The sequence below is a fragment of the Corythoichthys intestinalis genome, chromosome 16 (assembly GCF_030265065.1).
Source record: "Corythoichthys intestinalis isolate RoL2023-P3 chromosome 16, ASM3026506v1, whole genome shotgun sequence".
NCBI lineage: Eukaryota > Metazoa > Chordata > Actinopteri > Syngnathiformes > Syngnathidae > Corythoichthys > Corythoichthys intestinalis.
Window position 1 is genome coordinate 45,277,451 of NC_080410.1, and position 13,111 is coordinate 45,290,561.

Below are 13,111 nucleotides of genomic sequence, written 5' to 3' on the forward strand. Positions count from 1 at the left end.
TGTACATCAAAAAAAAAAAAAAAAAATTTTTTTTTTTTTTTTTTTTTTTGATGCTGCGAGCTACCCACACTAGCGTTGCGATCGACTGGTCGATCGCGATCGACGTAATGGCCACCCCTGACTTAAGGTGTTAAGACAAAGATAAATTGCCACATTGCTTCCTCACACTGCTCCCCATGATATTTCTAATCATAGGGAGAGTTATTGCAAGGCTTTAGCCAATTAAAAAAAGGCTCCAAAGGCTGCCAAAATTCACTCTACTCATTTTGCACTGCCTTTCATCTCTCTAGTGAAATGGCGTCATTACAGATTGAGTGAGAGGGTCATAAAAATTTTAACGTGACACATTTTTTAACAACTTAATTGCCGCCGTTATCGGGATATTTTTTGATAACCCTACCTTAAGCCTAAACTAAAGACTCTGGATGAGTGTAACATATTATGTCTGTGACGTTAAATACAATTAGAAAACGATTTAATTAAAATACATATATATATTAAAGGCATGGCCGATATTTTTTTGCCGATTCCGATACTTTGAAAATGACGAGATCGGGACATCTCTAATATGAACTGTTATTATTAAACTGTACAATGACCTACTATATGACCGTATTAAGACAAAAAGATGACACGAAAATCATCAAATTCAGACCAGAACAAAGCTTGAAAAATCCGTCCAAAGAGCATGAGCGCCCCCTATTTGAAAAAAAAAAAACATATTACCTTTGCTTAGGATAATAGAGCATATGGCCATTGTTGCAACGTCTCATTGGCGCAGCCTTTTGTAGAATAAAGAGGGAAAAAAATGTAACGACTCCAGTGGAGCCCAAAGTAGAGGATTAAGAGTCGTGTTTCTTCTTCACAAATCTACCCAAGAAAAAGCAAAAAATATTGTGTTGTCAAACTACTCTAAGAAGTACATTTTTCTCAAAAAGTTACTCAAGTAAATGTATCAGAGTAAATGTAACACGTACTACCAACCTCTGACCGCTGTGCTAAGCTGTGACCAGCCCTTGCACAAATGCAGAAGGCTTCGACGTTCACTTTGAAGGCAACATGCGTATTGGCCCAAAACTGATAATGAAAAACCTATGTCAATATTATCTGATTTTAAAATGCTTTCATCGGACCAATATTATCAGCCACCCTATCGGGACATTCAAGTTATCACTTTTTTGTCTTTCTCTTTTTTTTTCTTTATCAGAGGGATAAAAAAATTCACAATTTGAAAACTTACTTTTTCAGCTAGACTCAGGGAGAGAGATTGTCGGTGCCAGGATTAGCAATCAGGTAGACTAGAATAGGATGTCAACATATCCACACTTATAGGTAATTGACATAATACTGGGTTCCCCACCTTACATTGTTGAACTGTGGACACTCTACCTAATCACATCCCCCTTTGACTCACATTCATTCTTATTAGTTGGTTATGAGCCCCCCTCACATGGTGTCTATGGGTGAATATAATGAACTAAGGTAGCACCAATTGACCACGGAAAACCGGAGATATGACCCTTTTAATTTCATGGTACGAAATGTTTTCTCCACTAGAGGGCACTCATGCTCTTTAGACAAATGCTGCTCTAGTTCTGTAGATTGTTTTTTCCCACTGGAATCCAATGATTTTTTTTTTTTTTTTTTTTTTTTTGTAATTCTTTGGCTTAATGACATTATGTATAGGTTATAGTACCGTTTAATAATAACGTAATAATAACTTATGTGTGAAATTATTTACACATTATGACATCATTTCACATGTTATTTTGGTGTTTTGGAGTGACACTGATGGCTTGGTAAACTTGTCAGCATGTTCTTTATGCTATAGTTATCTGAATAACTCTTAATAGCTATGTTATGTTAACACACCGGCCACGTTTGCATTTTGTTGTTCATGCATCATGTACCATTATCATACTGAACACTTATTCAGCATGTTTGTTCTCTACTGTATTTTTATTTGAAATTGCCTCTCAAGATGACATATCTGTTCTATGTGTTGGATTTTATCAAGTAAATATCCCCTCAAAATGAGACATACTCCAGTGCGACTTATATATGTTTTTTTCCTCTTCGTTGGGCATTTTATGGCTAGTGCGACTTATACTCAAATGCGACTTATAGTCCGAAAAATACGGTAAGTTTTTAGCTACTCTACCTAACTTGGCTACTAATAAATAAAACATCATGAGTGACCACAATGGGAGTATCAGACCAGACTAGTACTTCATTTAATAAATAAATATATAAATAATAATAATAATAATAAATAAATTTTTAAAAACTTTAAAAAAAAAAACATCTTTTAAATGATGGTCATTTATATGAAGGGTGTCTTTCTTTCCCTTCAAGTTCTTTATAAACTAATGCTATTTTTTTTTCAGCCACTAGAGTGCAGCATGCATGCAATTCTCAAACGATCAAGTGCAACTGTTTAGTAAACATATCCGTTAGCTGGGTAGTGAATTCTATGGTTTTTGAATGAAAACTTTATGAGAACACAGTGGATTATCATGTTGAATAAATGTAGAGTTCAAGGACTTGTATAAAATGTAACAAGTCCCAAAATAGTCATCATTTTGTAGTTACTCTCACATTTAACCCTTTATAGAGGACTCTTTGAAACATTATGAATTTAAAAACATCAACAACTTGACAATGAATTGGGAAGAAAAGTATTTAAAACATTCATAATGGTAATATTTCCTTTGAAATTCAATTATTGGGTAGTTATATGTAAATACCTAATAACTTAATAACTTTCATCCATTCGTAAATGCAAAAATCCACCTGAGACAATACGTGTTTATCACAAGTAGACGTTCGATTTGTTCATTCGCTGCCATCCCTCCCACTTCAAACGGATTGGGCGTCTATGGCCGTCAGTTGAAGCCAATGCTTGGCAATGAGTCACCTGTAAATACCCTAAAATGAACAGGAAGTGTACTGTGAACGCCCACAAGACATGCTTTGGCTTCAATTCAATTGACGCTCGCTAGACGTCCAATCCGGTCAAAATAAATTGGATGTCGAGCACCGTCAATAGCGACCAGTCAGCTAATGTAGACACTATTCTAAAAGAAGACTTTGGTTGCAACCTGTTGGTTCCTTATACTTTTATGAAACCGTGACACCTTTTCAAATCCGATTCATGGTAGAAGCATATCGATAACCTTTAACGCTACACTTTTTAATATATTGTTACACTACTAGTCATCATTTTTAATTTGGTGTGTTACATCATTTTAGGGAACTAAGTAAACACAAAACAGTATTTTGGACAAAATAATAGTGCTTCATTTTGCATATTTGTAAAGTGTGATAAGAATATGAGCTTAAATCTGAACATACTCAGTCTAAAAAACGATGACATATTTTTTTTATTGAAGTACATTGAGTCGTTCTAGTACAATTAAAGCAGAATGCGGAAAAAACCACTCACTACAAACATGCATACACATTGTTGCGGTGTTGCTAAGTTGCACACGTGGACTTGCTGATGGTGTTTTCAGCAGACTGGGAGCACAAAGACACCTTACAAGTGTATGGGACATCCGAGTTCCATTCGGACGTCTACACGGTGAGATAGCTGCTGATTTTGTAGTTGCCGTTCGTTTCTCGCGTGGCAGGACCGGTGGCAACGGGGCCCGTTGCCGGACCGCCGCGAGCCAGCCAAGTGACGTCAGCATACGGGGTGGACTGAGTGACCACGCAGACTAGAGTGGCCTCTTTGGACTGGAGCTCGTCATTGGACGGGGGGAAGACAGTCACCACGGGGGGACTCACGTCAGAGCCTGGAGGGATCAGATCTGTTAGTTTACAGCACCAAGACCAAAGTACATAGGTTAATCAGTAAAATTAATACAGAAATGACATAGTGGCATGATGTTATAAGATGATTACAACAAACGTTTTGGCCCCCGACCTACAGTTTGAGAACCCATGAACTCTTAAGACTGCATAAATCCATGTTCAGTCTCATCTGAATACTTTACATTTGGGCAGAAGTGCACTCATTGCTATTTAAAAAGCATCCCAAATACTTTGTCATCATAACATTTTAAAAACAAATGATATCTTAATTTATGACATGGTTTATAATGTCTATAGCAAACAAAAAATTAGTCGTGATTAAGAATTGTAAAACATTTAAACACTAAATTTGCAACAAAAAAAATGAACAAATGTATTGTTTACTGTACCTGAATTGCCAAAGGTACCTCACTAAAAGTATATCAAAAATATACCAGACCACCAACGACTAAAATGAAGGAATTTATCACAAAAGAATACATGTATAAATTATTTAAAATATGACACATAAATAATAGCTACTGCATAATTTTATGATTTAGGGAACCAAACTCAATCATACATTTTCATTATATAAAAAAAAATTGAAAATGAAATGTGCAACAAAAGGAAGTAAATAAAAAGGGCTCTTAGTAAAAATATGTAATCATTTTCAATGATGGTACTCACACAGATTAATGAAAAAATGCCAAAGTGCAGTATACAACCATTCATAAATCAATTATATAAAAAAAAATATGACCAACCAAACAGATATATATTAATTACTCTTGAGCTGTAAATATTTTTTAATGTATTTTTTGTGTTTATCTGCACATTATCGTACAATAAAATTACCTATTAAGTGTCAAAAATGCAAAAGATGAAACAATAATGAAAAATTTCAACAAATAAATTCAAATAGGCATTTAAAGATTAGTACATGCATAAATGTACCACATTTGATGATCAATTCAAAGTACTTACTTGTCACAAGCAGCTTGGTTCCGCCGCCGAATACCACAGTGATGACACTCGTGCTGACGGCCGTACAAAAACTGACACGACTTCTCAACGTGAGCCCTGGACTTCTTTAAGACATTTTCTTTGAATCCGAGATGTCAACATTCACTCCAGTGTCTTTTAACTCCTCGTCAGCGGTTTTGCTGAACGTCCACACGTCCGTCAAGTGGGCACCGTGATGGAAACGTCCATCAGAGGGGCATCGTCAATGCAAACCTTGGAAAAGCAACAAGTCAACGAATTAGACACAACAACAACGCATTGAAGAGAAAAAGCCTAATTGTGGGATAAGCACAATTTTTTTTTTGACTGCACTTCGGCCTCCCCAATAAATCTCTCCAAAACTCAGCAGCCTTCCTTATCATCCCATTTGAAGGAAACCAGAAATATCATGTGGCCCGTCAAAAAACAATGACTTGGACACCCCCGGATCAGGCAAAATCCAGTGCCTTCTTACAAATTGTACATCATATCATTCTAAGTAGCATCGCTTCTCCTGCACAGGTAAGAATCTGACATGTTGACTCAACATAAAAGCAGAAGTAAGATGAGCCAGTTTTTGTCACTGCGTATTTCACTGTGATACTGCTTCACTAACGGAGCTATCCCACGTGCTACAATAATACTCAGCAGAATCTTCTGCCTTTGCCTGTTTAATGATGAATTGGTAACCCACACTGGAGGACGCTTTGGCATCGAACTGACTAGAGGAGAATCCTGATTCATAGAGAGTTGAGGACAATACATGGTGATGCTGCAGAATTAACTGAGGAGCGTCTCCAGGAAACTGCCTATAAAAGCCGACATAATTGCCATCATTTCTCTGAATGTTGCAATTGAGAACCACCTCTTCTCCTACAGAAGCGCTCCGAACTGCCGGCGTCTGGGTCAGCACTATGGCCGCGTCACCACCTGTCAACAGACAAAAACAACAACTGTTAGCCTACTCCAACGTGTGGAGGAGAAATGTCAAAGAGGGTCTCACGAGTAAGCGCGGCGATGAAAAGGCAGAGAATCCCCAACATGGTGTTGCTGAACATCAGTGAAGCAGTTCTGGATGCGCCCCACAGCTTTTAAATGAGATGGAGAGGAAGTACTTTCTAAAGGGGGTGGAAGGCTGGGGAGGCTTTATACATTTAAAGTATTTGATTTTGCTCAAACCTTTATAAGGCTGGTAACTACTTATTTTAATCTAATTTCCAACTCATTAAGACTTGCCATCAACACTTCTTGGGTTATGTTGGCCACAGTATAAACATTTGGTACAGTACAAGTGTGGCCAACATGGCCCAAAATGTGTGTAAATATTTATATATTATAAATATGTATATGAATAAACACAATTATAAATCATTAACATGCTCATAAAACTAAATGAATGACAATGAAATAATAAACAGTAATAAAAAAATCACAAACTGAAATATACTCTGGATGCTACCCAAAGCGCACTCAAAAGTTGATATACTACAGTGAAAAGTGGAGTTGTCCCATCCTGACTTTTTAACTGACAACCGATGTCCTAATATTGTCCAACTCCAAAAATCTGATACCAAACCGATACCGATATATGCGATCGTGGACTTAACATATTAACATGTAACAACTTTAAGGTTTTCCCAAAAACTGTGAAAATTAAGGTGTGACCAGCCCTTGTACAAAGGCAGAAGGCTTCTACATTCACTTTGAATGCAACATGCACATTGGCCCAAAACCGATAATGAAAAATCTGATATCGATATTATCTGATATCACTTTAAAATGATTTTATCGGCCGATATCATCGACTACCCTATAGTATCGGCCACCTCTAGTGATTAGGATTTAACTCATTTGACTGCCATTTACGGCAATGGACATCCAAGTCAATTAAATTGGGAGGACTGGCTCTCACTGCTCATCTTTCAGTGCCGTTGACAGTGTTAGACGTCCAATCCATTTTGACTGTGATGGCTGGCTGCAATCACGAGTTCAATGATTGCCCTATAAAGAATCAAGAAGCCAAGAGTTCTTCCTTCCCAGCAGCTTCATCCAGGGTTAAACGGACTCATCACAGGACTGACAAGATACAGTCTTTCCAGTCGGGGTGTGACAATATACTGTCTTGAAAAGGCGATATATCGTGATACTTTGTAGCCCAAAAGGTAATCAGTATGCTTCACACCAAGAATCTATATCGTAGGGTTGTTCCAATCATGTTTTTTTTGCTCCCGATCCGATCGTTTTAGTTTGAGTATCTGCCGATCCCTATATTTCCCGATCCGATTGCTTTTTTTTTTTTTTTGCTCCCGATTCAATTCCAGTCATTCCTGATAATTTTTCCCGATCATATACATTTTGGCAATGCATTAAGAAAAAAATGAATAAAACTCGGACAAATATATACATTCAACATACAGTATATAAGTACTGTATTTGTTCATTATGACAATAAATCCTCAAGATGGCATTTACATTATTAACATTCTTTCTGTGAGAGGGATCCACGCATAGAAAGACTTGTAATTCTTAAAGGATAAATGTGACTTTGTATATTGTGACTAAATATTGCCATCTAGTGTATTTGTTGAGCTTTCAGTAACTGATACTGTAGCCATTTAACTGTTCTGCCCAAATGCATGATGGGAAGTGCAACCATGACTGTGCGTTGTGGCACCATTTGATATATCTTCTCTGCGTTGGGAGGAAACATAGGGTGTTAAGGAAAAGACCAACCACTATCATTCTTCCCCACATTGCTTCCCACGACATTTCTAATTGTTGAGAGAGGGATTTTAAGGCTTTAGCCAATTAAAAAGAGGCTCCAAAGACTGCCAAAATTCTCTCTACTCATTTTAAGCTGCCTGTTAGCTCTACATATAGGTAAACCGGCGCCATTATAGATTGCACGCGACAATGCGTGAGTGGGTCGTGCAGCGCATGCGTTAATTGCATTAAATATTTCAACGTGATTCATTGAAAAAAAATTAATTACCGCCGTTTACGCGATAAATTTTATAGCCCTACTTTAAGCCAAAACTAGACTCTGGATGAATGTAAGACATTTTGTCTGTAACGTTAAATACAATTAGAAAACGATTTAATTAAAAAATATATATATATTTAAAAAAGGCATGTCCGATATTTTTTTGCCGAATCCGATACTTTTAAAATGATGTGATCGGACCCGATCGATCAGCAACCCGATGGATCGGGACATCTTTAATGTATAGCTTTAAAAAGGTGTCTCTGTTTAAAAAAATAAAATAAAGGAACCAACATACTGCTACCAAATTCTTCCATAAGAATTACTGTATGTCTCCGTTTACTGGTTGCCTTAGATGGCAACCAGTTATGAATCCAGTTATTTTGGCTGGATTGGACATCTAGCGCCATCAATAGCACTGAAACCAGAGCATTCACAGCCAGTCTTGTGGGCATTTACAAGTCACTTCCTGTTGAATTTAGGTTATTTACAGTTTACCTCCTGTCGATTTGGGGACATTCTTGAGTCACCTCCTTTTCAGTAACCCCAAATCAACAGGAGGTGACCTGTAACGAACCAAAATCAACAGGAAGTGACCTGTAAATGCTCGAAAAGCAAAAGGAAGTGACTGAAAATCATCAGGAAATGATGTGAAATGCTCCAAAATTGCCTGGTGTTGGCCACCACTGACAGACATAGATGTCCAATCCGTTTGAAGTGGGAGGGATGGCAGCGAATGAACGTTCATTCGCTGCCACCCTCCCACTTCAAACGGATTGGACGTCTACTCGTGATAAGCTCAATTCAAACCTGAGCAGAAGCATGAAAACAGCATGTTTTTCTGTTTATTAGTCGTTTTGTAGAATTTTCTGCCAGCCTCTCCCATTTCTAATTGATTGAACGTCTATTGACGCCTTTTGAACTATACTTGACAATTCGCTGCCGGCCCTCCAGGTTTTCAATCGGTCATTACTTGCCCGTCAGCAAAAATCTGGGGACTTCCCGCCAGCTCGGTGTGATTTAAGTGAAGTGAAATATGACCGCTTTTTTGCATTCATTCAAAGATGGAGAGAAAAAAGGGCCACAGGTGCATCCTGGGAAGGCAGCGAGTCGCCGCTTCATTAGCCGAGCGCGAAGACTCGCTTTCGCTCGCGTCCTTATTCATCAGCTCACCTTTTTTTTTGTGTTTTTTTTTTAAGGAAATCCAATGAAACTTATCAAATCGATTCCGATTTACGCAGTCGTGGACATAATTTGTATCATTGCATTGTGTTGCCCCACTGGATGCTTTAAAAAGGATAAATGTAACAACTTACTTGATTCAATGAAAAACTACATGTCATGAGTTTATAAATCCTTATTTGTCAATCATTTCTTGTTCAATTCATTTTTGCACCATGAATGCAAATTGTCTGATCACATAACAAATCCCAAGCATCTTAGTTTAGAGCAGTACTTATCAAATAGTGGGGCGCCGTTTTCCGGCCGGACTCACGCAGCGACCCGCTCTCTTCTCCGGTTCTCACGTTTTTGCCCGAGAAGTGCCGTTGTAGGTGCACTATCCTAATCCCCTCACTATCCACTCGCGGGGGCCTGCGTTTGTCAGTGACGTTCCTTATTCTCGCTATACAGTGCCTTGCAAAAGTATTCGGCCCCCTTGAACTTTGCAACCTTTCGCCACATTTCAGGCTTCAAACAAAGATATAAAATTTTAATTTTTTGTCAAGAATCAACAACAAGTGGGACACAATCGTGAAGTGGAACAAAATTTATTGGATAATTTAAACTTTTTTAACAAATAAAAAACTGCAAAGTGGGGCGTGCAATATTAGTCGGCCCCCTTGCGTTAATACTTTGTAGCGCCACCTTTTGCTCCAATTACAGCTGCAAGTCGCTTGGGGTATGTTTCTATTAATTTTTACACATCGAGAGACTGACATTCTTGCCCATTCTTCCTTGCAAAACAGCTCGAGCTCAGTGAGGTTGGATGGAGAGTGTTTGTGAACAGCAGTCTTCAGCTCTTTCCACAGATTCTCCATTGGATTCAGGTCTGGACTTTGACTTGGCCATTCTAACACCTGGATACGTTTATTTTTCAACCATTCCATTGTAGATTTGGCTTTATGTTTTGGATCATTGTCCTGTTGGAAGATAAATCTCCGTCCCAGTCTCAGGTCTTGTGCAGATACCAACAGGTTTTCTTCCAGAATGTTCCTGTATTTGGCTGCATCCATCTTCCCGTCAATTTTAACCATCTTCCCTGTCCCTGCTGAAGAAAAGCAGGCCCAAACCATGATGCTGCCACCACCATGTTTGACAGTGGGGATGGTGTGTTCAGGGTGATGAGCTGTGTTGCTTTTACGCCAAACATATCGTTTTGCATTGTGGCCAAAAAGTTCAATTTTGGTTTCATCTGACCAGAGCACCTTCTTCCACATGTTTGGTGTGTCTCCAAGGTGGCTTGTGGCAAACTTTAAACAAGACTTTTTATGGATATCTTTGAGAAATGGCTTTCTTCTTGCCACTCTTCCATAAAGGCCAGATTTGTGCAGTGTACGACTGATTGTTGTCCTATGGACAGACTCTCCCACCTCAGCTGTAAATCTCTGCAGTTCATCCAGAGTGATCATGGGCCTCTTGGCTGCATCTCTGATCAGTTTTCTCCTTGTTTGAGAAGAAAGTTTGGAAGGACGGCCGGGTCTTGGTAGATTTGCAGTGGTCTGATGCTCCTTCCATTTCAATATGATGGCTTGCACAGTGCTCCTTGAGATGTTTAAAGCATGGGAAATCTTTTTGTATCCAAATCCGGCTTTAAACTTCTCCACAACAGTATCTCGGACCTGCCTGGTGTGTTCCTTGGTTTTCATAATGCTCTCTGCACTTTAAACAGAACCCTGAGACTATCACAGAGCAGGTGCATTTATACGGAGACTTGATTACACACAGGTGGATTCTATTTATCATCATCGGTCATTTTGGACAACATTGGATCATTCAGAGATCCTCACTGAACTTCAGGAGTGAGTTTGCTGCACTGAAAGTAAAGGGGCCGAATAATATTGCACGCCCCACTTTTCAGTTTTTTATTTGTTAAAAAAGTTTAAATTATCCAAAAAATGTTGTTCCACTTCACGATTGTGTCCCACTTGTTGTTGATTCTTGACAAAAAAATTAAATTTCATATCTTTATGTTTGAAGCCTGAAATGTGGCGAAAGGTTGCAAGATTCAAGGGGGCCGAATACTTTTGATTTGTTAATAATACACTCTGTGTGGAGTATCATCCATCGCTTTTGCTTTTTAAACGGGCACTTTTAAGCGAACGGAAGAAGTAACAACGGGAACATTTTTAAACAGGCATTTCACGGGACAGCATTTCGACTCTTCAGCCAATCATATAGCGAGAGCGGGCGAGAGCGAGTGGATAGTGAGGGGATTAGGATAGTGAACCTACACCGGTTTCGGCTTGGGATCGTCACGACCACCACCCTCACCTACGGTTCTCCCTCGGCCGCCGAGAATGCGCTTTTTTCAGGCCATTTGCCTTTTGGCTTTGACTTTTAATATCGTGGGAAATGAGGAATACCACCGTTTACTGAGTCTAAAAATGATTATAGCGGAGAGTCTGAAGCCAAATCAATTAAGACGCCATTTAAAGACATTAGACCTCAATCTCATTGATAAGCCGCTTGATTGTTTTTCAGCGAAAACGTGCCGAATATTGCCAATTGTCACAATCGTCCCGCTTTGTCAATGTTATATCAGTAAAACAGTGAGCACTGTGGTGAATCACCATTGGTGATACTGTGTGCAGCGAAAATAAAAACGTTCCTTCTGTCCAAAGACAATCCCCCCCCCCCCTTCTATTCAGTTTTATTTTTTCGATCAAATTTTGGCATGTTGTCCTCAAGAGTAAATGTTTCTAATCAATTGAATTTGTTATTATTTACTGATTTTTTAACATTTTATTTTTCAGTATCAAATGGTTAAAAAATGTACCTCGAGTGTATTTTTACAGTTTGGATGTGACTTTTTTTTTTTTAATTCAGGCAAATTGATGCGCGTTGTCTTTTCTGTTACAAACAAAACAATGTTAATAAAGTTATACTTTAGTATAAGTTGATCTATGTTACTTTTTTTCTTTAATAGAAAAAAAAGGGCACAATGTTAGGCTGAGGCGTACTTATAATAGTAATTACCTGGGTCTTTCCCAAAGGGAAAGCCAAGGTTATGTTGTTCTACAACTTTATTGTACTTATTATTATTTATTATTATTCATCTTATTCTCCGCGTTTTTTTGAGCCAACGCACAGCCCAAACCGTAGCACCGATCGGCACCGTTCAAGTATCGGCGGAATTTACATTGCATTGATGCCTTTGACGGCCATGCATGTCAAATCTACTGATGCCAATGTACATGGATCCTATTGACTATATGGATGTCGATGCCATTGACGGCCATGGATGTCCAAAATGATTCCCATTCATTTTCAATGGGGAAAAAACAAAATTTCCCCAAATCAACAGAAAATGACCAGAAAATGACCACATATCAATAGGACATGTCTCCCAAACGTCCGCAACTCCATTGACGCTTATAGGGGGTGCTTCCATTGACGTCCATGGACGTCCAAATTTTTTCCCATTCACTTTCAATGGCAAAAAAAAAAAAAAAGTCCCCAAATCAGTAGGAAATCACCAGATATCAATAGGACCTTTACCCCAAATGTCCCCAACTGCTTTGACGCTTATGTAAGTTGATACCATTGACGTCCATGGACGTCCAAAATTTTTCCCATTCATTTTCAATGGGAATTTTTTTTTTCTTCCCAAAATCAACAAAAAATGACTAGATATCAATAGGACGTGTCCACCAAACTTCTCCAATTCCATTGACGCTTATGGAGGGTGCCGCCATTGACAGACATGGACGTCCAAATTTCGCATTCATTTCTAATGGCATTTACTCATGTTTTTCATTCTATTGATGCCAATGTACTTGGATTCCATTGACGCCTATGTAGGTTGATACCATTGACGTCCATGGACGTCCAAATACTTTCACATTCATTTTCAATGGGATTTTTTTTTCTTTTCTCCAAATCAACAGAAAATGACTAGATATCAATAGGACATGTCCCCCAAACTTCCCCAATTGCTTTGACGCTTATGGAGGGTGATGCCATTGATGTCCATGGACGTCCAAATTTGCCATTAATTTCTAATGGCATTTAATTATGTTTTTTCATTTTATTGATGCCAATGTACTTGGATTCTATTGACACCTATGTAAGTTGATACCATTGACATCCATGGACGTCCTAATTTTT

General features: G+C 38.5%; 1 pseudogene; it reads right to left on the bottom strand.

Annotated features, from left to right (window-relative positions):
- Nucleotides 1–3,384: 3,384 nt before the first annotated feature.
- LOC130932190 (immunoglobulin lambda-1 light chain-like) lies at nt 3,385–5,918 on the bottom strand (annotated as a pseudogene).
- Nucleotides 5,919–13,111: the final 7,193 nt, after the last annotated feature.